Raw genomic sequence first — 20890 nt, forward strand, 5'->3', positions numbered from 1 at the left:
ATGGGAAGACATCAAGGCTTTTTCTCTTCTAGCTGGTGTCATAATTAGATTAAATCTGCTTTTATTTAGGAAGCACAAAAATACCAAGGGCATAAGTCACTTTTCTGCTGATGATAACCATCATATTGGTTTTGGAACGTTGCTCTTTTATTCCATTTTAAATTTCTGCTAGCCATCCAAGACAAAACTTAGGACTTTTTTTATTACCTGGACAGTACAGTGCTCTTGTGCGCTTTTGCATCAGCGAAAGTGAAAACAACTTTACTTCCTTTGTTTTTGTTACATTACAAGTTTCTAGAAAATGTGGATTTCTCCTGTGGCTATTTATTTCTATATGGAGGCAAAGATAATTTCTGAAACAATGCCTTATTATTCTTACTGTACTTAGGATTAAATGAGTGTATTTTCATATAGTGAGGTGACCTGGACTGGAACGGATACCCTGGATGTTGCAATCACTGGCTTGTTCTTGCAGCTCTTAGACAAGGGGGTCTGCACGTCGAGCTGAGCATCCTCACCGTGCAAGGCCTTTGGCATTTGCTGGGCGGGAGACATTCTGAGACCCTGCAGTGATTTCTCTGCCATAAAGTCTTCCAAGCACCAATCGTTCTTCTCCAAACACTTAAAAAAGAAAAGAAAAAGGAAAGTCTGGGAACATAGTTTATATCCAGACAGCTGAGGAAATTTGGAGAAATTTAAGAATAATTTCTTTAGGTTGCACTTGGCTACAGTTATATTCTCCTGCCTCTGAGAACTTCTGGTGTAAAAAGGGGTGGGGTAGAGCTGGAAAATTATCACTGTAATAACCATGAGAGTTGGTGGGAGGGTAGGATTTGACTTCTTTGTAAAGACTGAACACTCACAGACGGCATTATTATGTCTCTATTTAATGATATAGTTATTTATATAACACAGCAATCTCACATTAGATATGATACTTCTTGAGTGCAGGGTACGTGTAGGATTCATTTTTGTGCCTCCCAAACAACTTGACACTGTGTCTTGCATATTGGAGAAACCCCCCAAATGTTTGTTGAATGGCTGATTGAATGAGGAAGCCAATGAATGGAATCAAAACTACATTGTTTTCTCGTCTATCCCATCAATCCACATGCGGTAACTTCTGTCTCGGGAAATGGGAGAGTCTAAGAGGTGGCTAAGAGGCAGGTACTGTGCTTAAAGAGATGGGCCTCTCTGTACTGTTGTGTTGGTGGCTGTTGTTTGGACTTAACCATCGTTCCGCCCCTTAATGAGAAGAAGGCCAGGGTATTTACCTCTAATGTTTTGGAAAACAATGTACCTGAAACTGCACTTGCCATTTATGTAAATATATGCACGCAAATTTAGAAATGTATAACTTCATTAAATTAAATCTATTTTATCACAATCAAATGATCGTGGTAATGAAGGAGCAAAGGAAGATAATGCTCAGTTTTAATGGCTACAACCTGTGAGCGGAGCATTCCCTTGCTGCTGCTGTTGTGAGGACCAGTGATTGCAGCCGTCTAGACGTAGGAACAGATGCAGAGTAGAGCTTTTATGATATCAGACATTTGCACTACTACGATACCGTCTAATTGTCCAGAAAATACATTTCTACATGAATTATTCTTAATTTGATTTGAAACAGGCCAACTGTTGTATTTTACGGAACTTTATCAAATGATAACATGGGGTATTCAATTTAAGAATAGTTTCTCTTCAATGCCAGTGGTTTTGAGAAGGCAAATAAAATCCTCAAAGATCAAAAGTATGTAAACTTTTCAAACAGGTGGGATATTTGCTTGGCCACATAATTAGAATCGTGATCATCACTGTCACCTGCCTGGCTAAGTTTGCAAGGTTACTATTCAGGTAGTCACTTTAGTTATGTCTGAATATGTATTCTTTAAACGTAAAGAGGAAATCATGTTCCTTTATTAAACTTCAAAGTTCATTGAAAGCAAAATTTGTTTTTAAAAAATATAGTGTTCTTCTGTAGATTAATTATTTACTCTGAAAGTGGTTGATAAAGTTAAATCCTTTCCCATTTCAATTCTAAAAGATTTTTTTTAAACTTTTTTTTAAGCACTTAATGTGAATGGTTTTTCTGAAGGAAATGTGACCCGTATAACCAGTTCTCTTTCTCTAATTTTTTAAGGTCCATTAGAAGTGAGTAATTTTGTGTGTCTGTAACTTTATGCCAGGATTTTTCAGAAATTCAATTCAAAAAATTTTTTTCTGCTGGCAGTGAATTTTAAAAAGTCTTAAGCATGCCCAAACATCTCAGAGGATTTAAAGAAAATTATAATAGTAACTAGTTTCTCCCCCTCCCTTAAAAAAATAGAGCACACTACTGAAATTATTTAAATTAACTGAGCCTTTTAAGCAAGTAAACACATTTTAACTAGGTTTTTTTCCCAATCCCTGCATTCATGCCAACTATAGAAATTAGCCTTCACTCTTCCTTCTCTTACACATGGATACACACACTTGCATGGACACAAGAAAAATTTCTTTTCTCCTGTCAGCATTCCTCCTTAACAATGGTTAGATTAGTGGCATGAAGGCGGCCGCAGAGAAAGGACATTCAGGCCAGAAGGCTCCCCACAGGCACAGCTGGTAAGGGTTAATGGCGGCTGAACCTCCCAGCCAGGGCCTTTTCTCTATTGTGTGTTCAACTCCTGGGAAGGAGGGAGGCTTGTGACAGCCTCCGGGGTGCAGCGGCTCTAAGGTATAGCAACTGGGCCACAGAAGGAGTGTTCAAGGGGAAGGAGAGTTTAGGATTGCAGGGAAAATGAACTGGGGAGCACAAATGGCCGTGTGTCTCTCTGCACACAACTGCTGCTGCGGGAAATGCAAAGCATTGTTTAGGAACACGGCTTATAGCCTTTTAATTCATATTGTATCCTTGCAGGAACAATTGGGCAAGGGCGCTGGATTATTCATATTGGAAAGTGGTGGAAATCTGAGCCTAAACCGTGCACATATGGCTAGTGCCTGTTATGAAAGTTGGTGTGTTAATGTCTGGGAGCTCTATTTTCCACACGGTAGAAAGGCTCGAGAGCTCAAACAATGGTCAGGAGCAAAAGCTGGGGGCCCCTTGATAAATAGCAGTTGGAATTTGAGGAAAGAGTGATTGATCCGCGTGCATGTCCAGATAAAGTAGGTGGGCTTGAACACATACCATGGAATGGGGTGTGGCATGGAAATAGACCCAGGCTTCTGATTTGTCTTTTGAATTAAGAGCAAGATAAAGCAATAACAATAGCAATGTCGAAACAATTCTAGACATCTGATCTCTTCAATCGATTTTTATATTTAACTTGCTAGGTGAGGTTTTGTAGGCAAAACATGTCCTTGCCAGGCCAGGTTTCTTGCAGAAAGAGAGCTTACAGTAACTTTGAGGAACACTTGTCTGTTAGCATCATGAAGGTGAGTGTTGTCACAAAGCATGATCCTATGGCTCGGGGCCTGGTGAGCTGAGGGTCTGTGATAAATATTTGTTAAATAAGGCAGGACCCCACGGCCCCAGAAATTGGCTCTGGGGCCAATTGCTCATTTTTAGCTGGAGAGGTCTCCTTGTTTGTAAATCAGAACAAGGCCCAAGGAGAATGCTTTTTATATTGGTGAAGGGAATTTGTTTCTTTTCCAAAGAGCTGAACATCTCGACCAAAGGATGTTAAAACAGTTCACTTCCAAATTAATGTTGGCCTAATTTCTTTTCAATAAACCTGGCCTTAAGAGCTGTCTAATTGGAGACCCGGTTTTGGCTCCATGTAGGCACTGAATGCTGGAGGCACCCTTATTCTAATGCTTTTGGCTCGCTTTATCTAATTTGAAATTTTAATTTCATTTGACTAAAATTTGCCCTCTACTTGAGTTTGTTTTGACTTATTGTATTCTGAGAAAAGGAATCAGGGGGGCTGGAGACCCGATTAGGGTCGCAGATTTTACCTGCAGAATCAACATTTCATACACTTTCTCCTTCAAGTCACAATAGTTTTTTGGGGAAACAATACAGCCCAATGAGCTCATTCAAGTTGGTCTCTGTAGGTTGTAACAGGGGAGGGAAAGCAAATGAGTAAAGCCCGGAGCAGTACAACAGCACTTTGAGGCAAACTGAAGAGGTTCTGTTGACGTGTCTTGGAAGGGATTGGCCCTCAGATCGCACAAACATCCTGGCGACTCCTAGTCGCGGACCATCAGCCAGCGGGGGTGACCACCTTCTGACAGGCATCATCATGGACGCTGGAACCTGCTAGAGAATTTGTACTCATGCTAATTTAGGGTAGTTGGTGTTCAGTGGACAGCCCAGAGTAACGCAAGTATTTTAATATGCCAAAATATGTTTCTGTGGGGAGACAATGTTACAGGTCAGTGTTATTTACAAAATCCTCAGGTGTAAAACACCAGGCATTATCTGATTCACTAATATTCACTCATCCCCATTATTTCATTATAAGTGCTGAGGATTATCCTAGCACATGAATTTCTAAATATACAGACATGAAAATGCAGATGCTTTTCTAGTGTGCACAGTAAGTCAGAGGGAAAACCAAAACTGCATCCACCAGAAAAAGCTCCTCCCTCTCTAGAAAGCACTTCATTTTCTACTCTTTCCATCTTTTGGGGGGGGGATGGGGGGTGAGGGGTGTGGCAAACAAAAACAGTCAAAGGACGGCACACTTCTGTTATCACTCTAAGCACCAAGGAATCCTAAGAGTTAAAGTCCGTGCTTTTCCTTTAAAACTCTATGTGGTTTGACCCAAAGCTTGAAAGCTCTTGTGTGTGTGTGTGTGTGTGTGTTTACACTTACAATTCTTTTAAAATTTGAAACAGGGAAAACAAAACAAGACTTTTCTGTCTTGCTAACTTTCAATTCACATTGCATTTTTATGACTGTGTTGTTATAAATCCCAGAAAATCAGGCTGACACAGCCTTCTTGTAGCAGAGCTGGTAGGTGCTGGTGTAATAAGATACATTTGCATTCCCTGGTGTTGTTGTTTTTAAATAAAAGAGGTGAGACTAGGGGAGTTTGTTGACTTTATTGCCCGGGCATATGTATTAAGCATACAAAGATACAATGAAATATTAAATTAAGAACTCACAAAGAATTGATTCAAATGACAGCCTCTCACATTAAGGAGGTTTTGCATTTAATAAACTCCTGATCTCCCTGGGGTGAAGCAATGGATTCAAATAGTTTGTTGTCACATTTTTAAAATGTAGGTAATTCCATTTTCAAAAACAAATTTAACAGAAGATGCTGTTTACAAAATCACAGTGTTGGTTTTAAACCACTCGCTCCAAGATCCCGAGATACAACTACCCAGGACGTGCTAGGGAAAGGGTTAAGCTTCCCTGACTTTCAGATACAATGAAATTATGACAGGAAGAAAATTGTGCCATTTTAGCATGAAAATGCTTGTACAAATACTGTCGTTCCTTCCTTCTTACTTTCTTTATAATGCCTCAGCGATAGCTAAGATGACAGACATTTGACAGGTATCTGTAAGCATACGGCCCAGGCAGCTCATTAAAGTTTTTCTTTCTATGCATCAGCTTTCACAAAGGCAAAAACCCATTAGCATTGACTATTTTGCAGATTAGAAGAATTAAGGGCTTCAAACGTTGGCTTATACCAAGCAATGTCATTTGTGAAGTGATGTTTGCTTTATTATTTCCCTTTCTCTCCCTCTGAAACCAGACTGACATGACTTTAGCTCAACGTAGGGCGTACTGTGCAAACGAAAGGACTGGCTCATCGATGAAAAGAAACACATTCCCTTTCATACATGACTGGAATGGCAAAAAGGGGAGACTTTCCATGTCCTATTTAGGCTCATTAGAGAACTGATTATGATAGTTCTCTGGTGTAATCTTTAATCGACTTTGACACTAGATTTGCCCCGTTACAAATCCTGTCATGCAAATTAAGTCATTTGTGTTGTTTGATATGGAAAGATCGGCTATGAAATGAAAGATTAGCTCGCAGATGAGGCACCGGAGACCGCTGCCCTCCTGCACCGGGCCGCTGATTACAGGGATGGGAGCGTCCGTTTCTGCATTGCTGGTAACGGTTAGGGAAGGAGATTAAATGAACGCGGCTTGGGGCCTTCCCGCGTGAAGATGTGCAAAACGCGTGTTCATGTTTTCATAGCTGTTATTCTTGGACTACACCAAACAGATGCCCTGAAGGCGGTGCCCTGGCGTCCAGTTATTTTAACGTGTTTTCGTGGGGTGGCCTGTATGTGTGTGCTCGTGGATGCAGCGCCTCTTCTATAGGTGGCCGCTGCTGACCGACCAGTGGGCAGCGTGACGCAGCAGGTGGAGCTCCAGGTGCCCCCAGCAGCCAACATTTAACTTGGGCCTCTGTTGCCATCCCACCTTCTATATGGAATGCTGGCTGGCCCTTCTCTCGGGGTCTTGGCCTCACTGACTGTAAAATGGAAAAGGTAGTAACCGGTAAAACTTAAGGAGAGTTTTTTTCAAGAATGTTCATGTGAAAAACTAAATTTTATAAATAAAATGATAATGTGAATATCAGCGCTGTATAATGACTTCCGAAACTGGAATCGTGTAATTCCTATCATCTAGTTTAGCTTTGCTGGGTATCTCTGGCCCCTCAAATACAAAGTAAGTATTAGCAGAACATGGGGAGGAGAAACTAGATTTAATTTAAAAGGCTTCATTCTACAAGTATGTCACAGAATGTACTAATCTGGGCATTTTTTTCCTTCAAAAATCTTTTCCAATTTATAACAAGAAGTTCACCATATTAAGACCAAATCAGATATGGCTAATAAACAAAGCATCTACCTAGCAGGAATGTTCTACAGTGAATTGAAAGTAAGCATTAAGAATGGCTGACAAGATGGGTACTGGACTTATCGGGGTGATCGCTTCGGAAGTTTAATGTCTAATCATTATGTTGTACACCTGAAACTAATATAATTTATGTCAACTGTCACTGAAAAAATTGAAAAAATTAAAAAAACAAAAACAAAGAATGGCTGACAGGAAGAAAATTATAAGCAGAGTAATCCCATGGGCATAGAGAAGCTTTAACAATCATTTGCTTTGCTGTACATAATGATCACTTTGCTTTATTCAAAGACCAGAGGTAAGCGCTGAGTTCACTCCTTTCTCCTGTGATACTTCAGCCAAAACTGATCAAGAAGCTTTTGTTTTGTTTTGTTTTTTGAGACCATTTTAGGGCATTTAAAGGAAGTGCCACTTTCCTATATATTCTGATAGTTTTGTGATTGCTATTTATGAGGAATTACTTTAGGTTAAGCCAGATCTTTAGGGGTAAGAACGTAGCTATCTAAATGGAAAGTTTTTCAAAACTAAATTTTAAAACATTTGCCATATTTCACATATTACCTCACTGGTTTAAAAAAAAAAAGTCATACATTTAAAATAGGAACTAAAGGTTACACAGTTACTAGGCATAATTTTGCTTCATTGAAAATGTAAAAAATTAATGTGACACAATCAAGAGGCCCAAACCAAATATAATCCAGTTGTCCTCACCTTCGAATATTTCTTATTTATTAATCTATGGCTTGCATCCTATTTCTTTTCATAGATAGTTTGCAAAAAAAGTGATAAAATATGGTTATAGCCTTGCCGTTAAATGAAAGGTCAAATGCAGTACAGGCTGGGAAGGTGTAGGTGCTCTGCATTCGAGGCATCAGATAAATATTCCATGTAATTCAGGGGCTGTCATGGAAGCTATCTTTGATTGAATACTAACGTAAATAGTCATTTAAAATCCCTTTCAAATGATCATAACACAAGTTAGAGTGGCCTCCAGCAGCTGGATCCGTGTATCTTCTTTTGGATCATTTTTAATATGCATGCTTTGTATTTTGAATGAGCCACACACCTCTGTTTTGATTAATTTTGATCAAATTTGGAGATTCCGTTTCCCTTATAGCTAGGTGAAGAATTAGCCATTTAGGTATCACTGAAAGGAATTTTAATGAATAAAATTCCCCTTGGCAATCCCCAGGGGAAAATTAATCCATAATAGAATTTAAAGATTGGGGAAAGTTTTCACAATTTCTCATACTTACCTCACCAAAGTGTGGGAAAATGTCCACAAATATTTCATTTTCCTTGATATTCATGAAAGACCAAGATTTATATTTAGCAATATGAATTTGTATAAAATTATAAAAGTATGGAAGAAGGGATCCTAAAAAATGGGTAAAGGAAGAAAAAATAAAATGTTATTTTACTCAATTTTCACACCCACCTAGGAATGTAGGCATTGATCCCATGTCACAATTGTAACCATTTTCTAAACCAATGATATAAGGTCAGTCCTGTACTTCACAGAAGGTTTCTGAAGGTCAAAGAGATGACTGATGGGCATAGAACTGTAGGAGGATGGGGTGGGGAAGGGACCATATAGGTGTCTGTGGCCTGGGTCCTGTTCTGTAGGAATTTGTACTCTTGTAAGGGAGTCTATGAGAAGCATGCCAGGGGAGAGATTTAGCTAAGAAAACAATAGCAGCAACAACAACATGAATAGCAGTAAATAGCATTTGTATAGAATATTTGAAAGTATACAATTCATATTTCACATTGGAGTGCTCTTGTAAGGCAGGTATCACCAAATCCATATATATCTTAAGCATTTGAGAGACCAGGAAAGCACCTTTGGCTGGGTGATAGGCCCAAGAAGTAGCATTTGAATTGGAATGTGAAGGGAGATAGGATTAAAAAATGTAGATAGGAATAAAGGCTGCTCTGTTTGGTGGGAATGGTATTAGAAAAAGCATGGAACAGGGGAGCAATTATAGTTGAGTTAGGCTTGGAAGTGAGACTGGAGCTCAGTTTGTAAAGAGCGGGGGCTGAGGGTCAGGAAGTGGGGGACTAGGGGTGATGAAACATGGAAACAGCACCTGCTCTTGCCTCAGTTCACAGTCTATTCCATGTGACATAACTGCTGTTTATTTGCTTCTATCTACCTCTGTTTGCCCTGAGAGCAAAGATTGGAACTGAATTTTTTGCCTTGTATCCACAGCACCCAATTCAGATCCTGGCATGTGACAGGCGTTCAGAAAACATTAGTTGAACAAATACATGGATGCGTCATTATCAGAAATGGGTAAAGTGGGAGGAAAAGCTTCTTTGGAGAGAAAAGATAACCTTTGATGTTAGATATGTTCAATTTTAAGGGGCCAGGGATATCTGGAAATTGCCAGACATTGTTGAAAATATGAAACTGGGATTTAGAAAACTCTGATACCCCCCTTTTCAGGTAAGAAAACTGAGTCTTAGAGACTTGCCTCTAACCATACAACAGAAGCTGTCATTTGAACTCCCCATCTACCTGGTTCCAAGTCTCATGATCATAATCCCCATGTCCTCAAAGAGCATGAAATAAACACCAACAAATAGAAATCAAGAAGACAGGGACTCACAATAGTGAGCTGCTTCTATGTGTTCAAGGGAGTTGATATCATGAAGCATAATTGAATCATAAAGCAATGAGCGTTATCTGGAGAAAAGCACATAGTATGCCTCGTTTGCTACACAAAATAAGGTTTCACGGGTAGTGAATGAAGATGAACCCTCCTGGGAGAGAGTTGTGTGTGGTAACAATTTCTGATGCAACGTATTATATAAACTGTACTTTATATAAATACAGGGCATTACAGGTCCGCATTTCCCGTGTTTTGTTACTCGGTGCTTGCAGTTATAAGTGGGTAATGTTAAAAGGTACATTTAGTGAAAAACACAGGCTAGTAATTCAGTAGCTGCTATGCCTTTTAGGCAAATGCATTTTTCTAAAGGACATGCAGGTTTTTAAAGTGGCTCTATCTTCCCATGTTGGCACATTCTTGTATTCAGTTACTTTATGCATAGAAGTCATAGTGCTCCTGCTCCCTCAGACCCTGCGTCAAATCTGAATTTTCTGCCCCCACTTCCAACCCTGGGACCCTGACTCCCTCCCTCAGGCAAGAGGCGGGTGGAGGAACAGGGAGAGGGAAGGTAAGAATCTTGCACCAAAGTCTCTGTCAACTCTCCCCTGTAGGATGTCAAGTGCGGCCTAGGGAACATAGTCAATAATATTGTAATAACTCTGTGTGGTGCCAGGTGGGTACTAGACTTATGGGGGGGAATCACTTTGTACGTTATATAAATGTCTAACCACTATCCTGTACACCTGAAACTAATATAATATTGAATGTCAACTGTAATTGGAAAAAAAATCTCCCCTATAAATCTGTACCTCCCCTGGAGAGAATGCTAAAAGAATATGGGAAAAGGAGAGAAAATGTCCAATTCCATCTATAGCATCCCGAGGAGAGCATCCAGAATTCTAAAATCATCAAAAGAGCACCAACTTGTTTGGTTTTACAAATAACATAAAAAGAAGGCTGATGGACCAGGATCACTATATATGCCCTGTTTTAAAAACATGACTTGCATTGTCTTTGTTTCCTTTACCCATGGTATCCCTCTGCCTTGTGACTTGGCAGTGATCTGTCCAGAGCGTAGACAGGGGGCTTTTTATAGGGGGTGACTCCTTACAAATGAGACTGGTCCTGCAGCTCTCAGCCTCCTTAGCATTGCAAACAGGGCTGCTAGTGGCCCTGGGCTCTGACCGTGACCTCACCCCCAGGCCGGCACATTCCGTGTCTTTCATCCGCCCCCCCCCCAGTCCTCACTAGCTTTCATTTATAGGCTCTTCCCTAAGGCTGGGCCAGAAGTTACTCCATTTGGAAAGACTGACTAATCTTTGGAGAGAAACTCTTGTAATTTGGAAGCCCCAGTCCCGTAGGTGCAGTGCTTCAGCTCTGCTGTGAGTCTCCAAGGAAACCACTGCTATTTGCGACTCTGCTTGGAGCTCAAGGAGTAATTCTTACCTGCTTCAGCAGGACTGACAGTGTCATGACAGCTTCGAGAGGCTGTCGTTTCCACAGCGAGAGATTCTGTAAATCGATTATTAATGAAGCGCTGCCATATTTTAAGCGACTCTGTTCTCCGAGGAAGCGTGTTTATATTTAATTATTGAAATGTGAACTGAGCAACGGCAGGGTAGCACAAAAGTCAGCTATTATTCCCCCAAAACGGTTCAAAAATCAATCTTCATTCCAAAACCCATAATAAAAAAATAAAAAATAGCAATTTATCGAGAAAAACTAAAGACATCCTGTGTCAGAAAAGCTATCATTAGTTGTGCTAAAACTAATATGTACATATTTTTAAAGAGAGATGTGCGTAATTATGCAAAAGAATTTTAAGTACTTAGTGAATGGAGGACCCACTGAATTGTCACTATCATTGGTAGTTTGACATTTGCCCTGCTTCTGCCTGTCACACCAACCGCGGAGGCAGCTGTTATTAGAGATGTGTATGAATAGTGAAAAAAATCCCCCGAGCCACCATGCCTCCATCCTCTCTGGGGCGTGATTGGCTTGTGCTAAACAAGGTTTGACCTCTTCTGGCCTCAAGAATTTTTCCTATCAGGCTGTTTCTCAAATTCTGTGGTGTTGGAGGGGCACTGAGTTAGAGGGTAGGACAGTGGGGTGACAGGAAACCTTCTCAGTTGACAGTAGTGGCCCCAGAATTTCCATAGGAAAGGGATTGTGGCAGCAATCTGCCCGGAAGATGAGTGGAGGACTTGAAGTGGCACTCACATGACATTTTACCTAAAGGTGATCAAACAGCCATTTCCTTTACCAAGGAATGACGGGTGCTGTTGAGGTTTATCAGAAGCCCTTCAACCCACCCACTGTGCTGTCAGAGGATCTTCATACTCGGTTGCTGCGTTTTGGGACAATGGCAGGGCCATCAAAGTCTCCCAAAGGGCGTGTGATGTGATCAGATCTGTGTTTTCAAAGGTACCTCTGAGACTGAGCAGGAAGAGACATCACTGTTGTCCAAGGAGAGAGGACAATGGCTTGGACTCCGTGACAGTGGGAGCAAAGGAACAAAAATTGCAACAATAACCCCCACTGTCATTTACTACGAGGGGTCTTTTTTTTTTAATGCCTCATTTTATTTACTCCAAACCTTGAATTTAAAAAGTGTCCTGGGTAGATACTGAGAAGCAGCCAAGTTTGGAAGCTCCTGGACTGGAGAATGCTGAAGTCCTCCTGGTACATATCAAATGCCAGATGTCCTGGAATCCATGTGCAAGATTTGATTTTGACTTAGATGTACCTCCTCAGGAGGCAGCTCGCAGACCTGGTGAGACTGGGGATGTGAGACTCAGCCATGACTTCTCGCCTCATTCCCACTTGGTGCCTTGATTGCCCCCTAGGAGCAGATGCGCTGTGGTCCTCACCTATGGGTCTTTCCTTCCTTTCGCCATAAGGTGTGGACTTCTGGGTGAGTCTTTGTAATTCATTAGTTTACAATGCAATTATTAAACACTTGCATTTTTATGACCTAATTTGCATGTCTCATCAGGGAAAAAATACATCTGAGTTTACACTAATTTTACAGGTTACTCTAGCAGGCTAGGGTTTGAGTCCTTTTAAATATTGGCTTGGAACATGGTTATTTGGATAATGACCTCACAACTAGTGGCAAGAGGCCGTGACCCAGAATGCCTGTGACTGGGCGACGGGACAATGACTCAGAGCCTTGTTCTCAGCACTTGGAGGAGTCCATAGTGCTCACCTTTTATATTTCATCCCCTGCCCTTCCTTCCTCTTTCTTGGGAGTCTTCTGTTCCTTCTCCTGGTGCCTTATAAGCCCAATATTTGGGCTTTCAGCAGCCTGCCAACTAAATCTTGATAGGTTTTAGCCCAAGATGATATCTGATAATGTTGAATGCATGACTCCATCGAGAGGAATCTGCATTTTAAAGGGATGCGGCTGTGGCCTGCTACGGGGGTGGGGAGGGGTTTGCACGTCTCCTTTCCCATTTTTGCTCTGTTACTGTATTTTAAAGGTCAGGGATGTTTTGAGCCACAGCAACCTCTAGGAAGGGACCTCTAACATCCTTACTTTTATCCCTTCAGTAAAGGTGAATACATTTGTAAAGGGATATTCTCTCAGAACTGTTGAGAATGACTGAACCCACAGTATGCCATAAGGATTATATAATTTTCTGTACTGTTAACAAAACCACAATTTTATTCAATGAGCTGCAAAAGCTATTTAGTGGAATTTTTTGTATTAGTGCTAAGAATTTAATAGAAACCCCTGAACAATATGAGTGAACGGCCTTGGTTCTAGATCTAGTGCAGTCTAGAATCTTCCAAATCATGCTGATCCTCTTCTGTGAGTTCAGTGTCGTTCTTGTTCCATTACAGTCTTTCTCCCTTGCTCTGAGTTTCCGTATTTTGGTCTCCACACTCTGTTCCCTCCTTGACCCAGGTGGCCATTTGGCCATAAATGTAACAGTGATTGAGTCCTGAAAACAAAGACTCTGTTGGGCTGAAGCTTTGGCATGCTCCCTGACAGACCTGTGTCATGTGCCCTCTGTCGCCACCTTGTCAACTACTCTCATGTAGATACAGAATTTTCCTCGTGCACTCTGGATCCCATAATCCGTATTTCATTTTCCTCCCTGTCCTTGGAAATTTGCTTGTTTACGCTTGTTTGACATGCCCAGCCATCAGCGGTCCGTAGACAGTCAGTGCTTCTACCTGCTACTCTTTCCCTGCGACGTTTCATTCCCTTCCAGCCATCAGGATCCAAGGCAGCGAGCTTGTTAAGTGATTAAACTCATTTTCTTCATTTGTGTGGCGCCAGAATTCCAGCTTCTTTATAGAAACTAGCTCAGTCATGTGGCAGGTTCAACCTGAGATTCCAGATGCAAATCATTTTCCCACCACAAATTATCTCAGTCTTACTCAGCGTTTGAACCGTCAAGTTGGCAGAAAACAATTTTTTTTGCAACTTGCCCTATTATTGTGGCCTGTAAAATGAAAATATTTTTTTTAAGTCCAGTGATTTTTATTCTTCAAAGGCAGGCAGACGTTATAGCTTTCTTCATAAGTCGAAATTTTTCTGTCAGCTTTTTTCTATATCAGCCTTTGGAGCACCAGGCCAGATTTCCAAAAAGGACAATACGTGAAAGTGACATTTTTCAGTTTTTCTGAGTCCTTTCCCTCATGTCCAGGTACATTACATCCAATTCTGTTTCTAATGATTGTATTTTTATATATGAAAAAACAAATCTGGTACTAAATGTATGTGTTTAAAGGAAAATGGTTAAATCCTAATTAGGATGATAATTTGATATTTATGAAGTGCTAGATTTATCTATTAATATGAAAATGCTTGCAATTATCACTGAACTGTTCTTTGAAACTTTAGAAAATGGCCAAAAAAATGGGGTTACTAAATTTCCAAATTAAAATTCAAGAATGGAAAAATTCAAGAATGCATAAATAATTGTTCAGATACATGTTCCCCTGTATTGACAGAAGTACTGGAATTTGCCTTCAAGCTAACTGAATATCCTGTTCAAATATCAAACTACCAAGCAACCAATTTTTATGCTATAGACTCCTGCACACAGTAGGCACTCAATTATTTCTTGAATGAATAAAATTGGGTGATCAGTTGGAAGATATTTGAAAGCAACACAGAGAGATTGAATAAACATTAAGGAGGTGGTTTCACATGATCTATTTTAAGGGAAATATGAAACTATTATTAAATGTTATTAAATTATAATGTTATTAAATTATTATATAAAATTCCCACTATGGCATAATAAAATACCCTAAAACACAGTGGCTAAGAACAACAATCATCATTTAGTTTGCCACAAATCTGCAATTTGGGTGAGGACAGCTCCTCTAGGCTGCACATGGTTTAAAGTAGGGGGCTGGAGGATCTGCTTTCAAGAGTGCTGCCTCACAAGGCTGGCATGTTTGTGCTGGCCATTGGTGCTCATATGGGCCTCACCCTACAGACTTCCTTACTGGCTGCTTGCTCTTCCTCACAACATGGCATCTCAGTTTCAAGGGACACAAAGTAGAAGTCAGTTTCATAAAGCCTGAGCCCAGAAACTTGCAATGTTACTTCTGTATTCTATTGTTTACAGAGTCGCAGAGCTTGATCCAAGGGGAAGGAAGATGAACTCCACCTCTAGGGGGAAGGAATGTCAAAGAATTTGCAGACATGTTTGAAAACTGCCGCCCATTGCATTAAAATGAAACCCAAGCCCTTTCCTCCAGCCTCAAGGCTTTAGGGGATTGGTAAACTTTCTATAAAAATCAGAGAGTAAATATTTTAGGTTAAGCGGGTGAAATGATAGTCTTTGTTGCAGATACTCAACTCTGTTGTAGAGAGAAAACTATAGGTGATACATAAACAAATGGGCATGTCTGCTTCAATCAAATTTTATTTACCAAACTGTGTGGCAGGTCAGGGTTAGCCCACAGATGTGTATGCCATGTTTCCTGTTTCTTACTCTCCCCTCTCACCTGCCTACTAAGCTCCAATCACACAGCTTCTTCTCAGCCCCTCCAAGACAAAAATTTAGTTTTCCCTTGGGGACTATGTACATCTTACCCCTAATAGCATTTGTCTTGGCCTAAATGTTCCTTCCTCAGTGGGTTCTTCACTAACTGTACGTTATAGCTTTCCCCTTGCAATTCTCTATTTCCTTAGTAGCACCTTGCATCTTATAATTAATATATGTACTTGTTTTCTTCATCAATATTTGAGTGTCTACTGTGATCCAGATGTATTCTAGAAACTAGGGTTAAACTGACAAACATAGCTAATGAGGTTCTATCTGCATGAGGCCAACATTCTTCTAGGAAACAGACATGAACAAGAAAATAACAGATAGCACTTAGTGCTATCAAGAAAATAAAACAGGCTTATGAGAGACAGGTCAAGAAGGCCTCAGTGGAGAGGTAACATTTGAACTAAATACTAAACTATAAGGAGCCAGCCAGGTAAAGATTTGGAAGAAGAGATTTTCATCCAAGGAGAAAAGTCCATGGGGCCTGTGGAGTGAGAGTGGAGAGGGTGGAGCTTGGCATAACCAAGGAAGCAGAGAGAAGCCAGGCAAGTGAGGGGAAAGATGCTAAGAGGTAAGGTCAGAAAGGCAGGAGCCAGATGTTGCAGGCCCCCCATAAGTTTAGATTTTATCCTGTATGTCTACATGCATGAAACTTCTACAAACACTTATGGGGTGTGTATACTGGGGTGGGCCCTGTTTTGAGTCCTAAGATGTAGCAGTGAATACGTATTTCCCTTTAGACTGCATGCTCCACAAGTGCAGGGATTCTTTCTGTTTTCTCATCCCAGTACTCCTAGGGTTTAGCATTTAAGAGGCACTCAATAAATGTTTTTTTTGTGTTTTTTTAAAAGATATCTTTATTGACTTCAGAGAGAGGAAAGGAGAGGGAGAGAGAGAGATAGAAACATCAATGATGAGAGAGTCATTGATCGGCTGCAGCCCACAACCCAGGCATGTCCCCTGATTGGGAATCGAACCCTGATCGCCTGGATCCTAGGTCGATGCTCAACCGCTGAGCCACGCCCGGCTGGGCTCAATAAATGTTTGAGTAAGTGAAGGAATGAATAAATGAATGTGAACACTAGTATCTATATGGCATCTACCCATTTACCTTGAGGTGAGTTCCACAGAAGCAGATCCTGAGACAATGATTCATGTGAGAGTAATTTATTAAGAATGTCTCCAGGAAAAAAAATATGAAAAAACACACACAAAAACCCAACAAGAGAATGTGGAAGGAAAGAAAGACAAAAAAGGGTGCAGTATCAGATCTAATCCCGGAGAGAGTGCTTTCGACTCAGTCCTACAGAGGAGCTCTGGAGTCAGTGAGATCACATCTCAGAATTGTTATTCTGTGGAGTCAAGGAGCTGGAATGTTTATACTTCCACACTGGGCAATGCTAGGAGACATAAAATTCCAGAAACCTCTGGTTTGCTACCTAAAAGGAAGTGAGGGCAGTCCTCAGACAGAGAGACAAGTTGTTGGCTGTGGGGAGCTGGTGGGTTCTAAATGGTAAAGGGACCCGAGAGCACGTGGGCAGAGCCTGAGAATATCTGCTAAAGTAGGTAAGTTCTCCATGTAAATGTTAATACAAGAAGCACTTCTAGAGAATGTTCTGTGTTTCCAACCTGGAGTTAGAGGTTGGAAAATTGTTGCAAAGGGTCTAGAGCCAACAAGCTTTCTCCTACAGAAATGATATTCCTGCATATGTTCCATTTAAAAAATACTTTTATTGATTTTTTAGAGAGAGAGAGAGGAAGGGAGAGGGAGAGAGAGAAAGAAACATCGATGGGAGAGTGAAACATTGATCGGCTGCCTCCGGCACGCCCCCTGCTGAGGATCAGTCCGCAACCAGGGCATGTGTCCTGACCAGGAATCGAACCGGCGACGTTTCAGTGAACGGGACCAGGGAGCCCAAGTGACTGAGCCACACGGGCCAGGATGTTCCATTTATTTTTAATGTTTATGTAGATGCTATTGTGGTTGGTAAAATGCAAGTCCGTTTAAAAAGTGCTTTTGAATGAATAACAACTTTTTATATTCTCTTAGTGACTAGGAATTTGAACAGCATAACTCTAATCACTTGGAAGACTTTGACTTTTTTTTGGCATTGTAAATCCCTTATCATTAAAATATAACATTTTTTCATAACTGAGATAGAAAAAAAATGATGTGAAGGAAGCAATATAACGTGTTTGGGGTTTTTTTTTAGCAGTAAATAGTTATTCAAGTTGGACAAAACATAGTGGGATATTTTCCTGGGTCTTGAGACAAGAGCCTTGGTTCTAAACAAGTGACACCCCCAATTTCTATGTATTTCTTGAATAACATATTATTTTCGTGCTTTGAGCCATGGATACCAGGGAAAAGGCAGCTGTAAGACATTTTAAGGAACATAATACACTGTCACTATAAAAAGTGTTTGCTGTTATGAAACATTGTTTTTCACTTCATTTCACATAATCATAACCCATTAGGCATCTCTGTCTTTGACCTTCAATAAATATGAGGACACAAAGGAAGCCACACATGATATAATGGATTCTCCACTTCCAATTTGTAGGAGAAAAAACTTCCCTTAGGTTTTTTTTTTTATTCTTATTTCCATTTATTTATTTTTAGTGAGGCTACCCTTTTCAAGTGCACCCTATTTTTATATCTCTATCTCAGTTCTGCCAAGTTCCATGTAAATGAATACACAAATGTAGTATTTAATGGATGATTTCTTAGCAACTGGCCAAACTGTTAGCATTTCATGGAACTTTTCTCCGTACATGGCACTGGGAAATGGTTCCACAAATATGTTCAACCCTCCCTAAGATAAAAGCCAACTCACATTCCCAAACTCAGCCTCTCTTACTTTTTAATTGACTCTTTTTATTGAAATTACAAGAACTACTTTTGTCTTCTTTAATGTCAAAATAAATAAATTTCTTTTAGGCTTGATCAGTATTTTCAACCAGTGAGGATTTTGCCCTGCAGGAGACACATGGCAATGTCTGTGGACATTTTTGGTTATCACAACCTGGGGGAAGCAGCAGGGGGATAGTGGCATCTAGGGGGTAGAGACCAGGGATGCTGCTAAAAATCTTTCAATGCACAGGACAGCTCCCACAACAAAGGATTATCTGGCCCCCAGTGTCAATAGTGCCAAGTGCAAGAAACCCTGAGCCACATTAAGATCTTGCCTCCACCTTTTTGAATAGATGGGTGCTTGCAGTAGTTTATAAGCTTTAGAAGCACTCAGTGATTAATATCCGTCTTTATTTTAGGTTTCCACACAGTGATGAACAAATAAGCTCAAAGCAGATCAGTAGGGCTTGGCTTCCTTGACCTTCTATAGTGTGTGGAAGTCAGATACCTGTCCCTGAGCTTATGAGAAGAAGCCTAAATTCTAGGGCTCGGTACACTTAGCACCCTGTGCCACTAGTGGGGTCACAGTAAGGTGACTGAGCCTCTCATCGCTTCTTCCAGTAGATGATTAATTATGAAGAAAGGTCTCTGCATGAACTCAAAATTTCAGCTGTCTCCCGGAGCAAGTTGTCTGTGTTCAGGAAACATCTCTTTCGATTGGAGCCACCAGAAACTGATTATGCTTAACCCACATGTGCTCTTTGCAGAGCAGGCCTTCCCAGGCAGATAAAAGACATGAAATTTCATAAGTACTGTAAAGTGCTAAAAATTTGGATGGCAAATGCACAAAAACTGCCATCAATATCCTCAGGCTTAGAGCTGCTGTTAATATCAGGCGTACATACTATGACTTTATTTCCTAAACTACATAGATAGTGCTTAAATGTATGGATTTATTATCACATTTGGCATATTTTATTTATAGCATAAGAAAGGTGAAACATCCTGCAGCATTGCATGTTAAGATTAGGATTTATTGTCCGGGAATCCTTGAACAATTTTATCAAAAGCCCATTTCTAGGTGGTGTTTTTCTGCAATAAATCATAGAGCAAGAATCTATCAGTGGACACCAGGAAGAGATAAATGAGTGCAGAGGAAAGAGGGTCATCACAGATTTTTTTTTCTGTATCATGACCTGTCATTGGCAGAAATCCATTTATTATGGTTCACAGATGATTTTTTTACCTACTCGCTGTGTTTTCTGTTTGGGGTGTGAGCTAAGATGAAATGAAAACCTGGCAAAACGTAAGCTATCAAAATCCATGAAGACAGACATAACTTAAAGATCATGAGACACAAGGAATATCATTTTTTTCCCCTCCCATGTAGCTGCAACATTTTTTCGGAATGTCTTTTTAAAATGTAAATATTTTAACTTTTAAAGTAACTGCTCCACTCAGGGTAGGTAGCATAGTTAATGGAAAAAGCAGATTCTGTTGCAGACTAGAATTTTGCCCCAGAATGTTCTTTTAACAGAAAAGCAGAAGGGGTATCTAATAGTTGTTGAGCAGGTGTCAAGCACCCCCTGAATGAGTTTTCTGTCTTTTTTTTTTACAAACCCTGTCTTATTGAATTTGTCTTCAGGACTCTGTAACTTGGAACAAGACCAAGTGCATGAAGAAATACATGCTAAAGCCAGGCTAAATATTGTATGAGAATTATCATCGTGAGGCCGTCACCACAACTACAATTGAATTTACATTTGACTGCAAGAATTAAACAAAATATAGTATTTCAGGTTTCTTTTTTATATATATTTAGTTTTGCACTGACTTTGCCGCAGCAAGTTGTCTAAGCTAAGAAAAAACTTACAAAATGTGTTTCTAGTGTCTTAAAATGAAACACTAGCAAGTATTCATTGAAAAAATGCTGTATTTGCTCAAGTATACTTAAAACAGGTGTGTGTTTTTAAGGAGCTGAGGGGCTCCCACCTCTACATTCTCTAGGATGTAACCCTACATGGCACCCTATAGGGTCACTGTCCCTCCACATCCCTCCCAAATGGACACTGGCTTTATACATAATATAGATGAGCAATAGAGAGAATATAGGTGCATAATAGCTTTTCCAGTGTGTGGCCCCGACTAAGTTCCTTCTATTAAGGATTCGGTGCAACCAAGGTTCCCTCTCCCCTCCTTCTCCCTGGGCAGGTGAGGACAAGCCCTCCACCTGGGGCACAGAACCCTGCACAACAACACTAAGCTCACAGGAAGGAGTCAACAGCAAAAATGGAGGTGACTGCTTCTTTCCTCTACTGTCTCAAATACAATCTGCCTCTCTGCAGTACTTGACTGGGAGAAATCTGATAGAACCTTTTAGTCACAGGTAAAGTACCAGGGATTAGAAGAGGCGAGTAAAGTGATTGCCGGGGCACACAATTTAATGGGGGGAGGGGTGCCCAAAAGCTCAATCATCAAAATCAATAATATCTTAAGGACATTTTTAAGAATTAAAATCATTGTGGCCCTGGCTGTGTAGCTCACTTGGTTAAAGCATTGTTCTGATACTCCAAGGTTGAGGGTTTGATTCCTG

The sequence above is a fragment of the Miniopterus schreibersii genome, assembly GCF_964146895.1.
Source record: "Miniopterus schreibersii genome assembly, chromosome: 9".
NCBI lineage: Eukaryota > Metazoa > Chordata > Mammalia > Chiroptera > Miniopteridae > Miniopterus > Miniopterus schreibersii.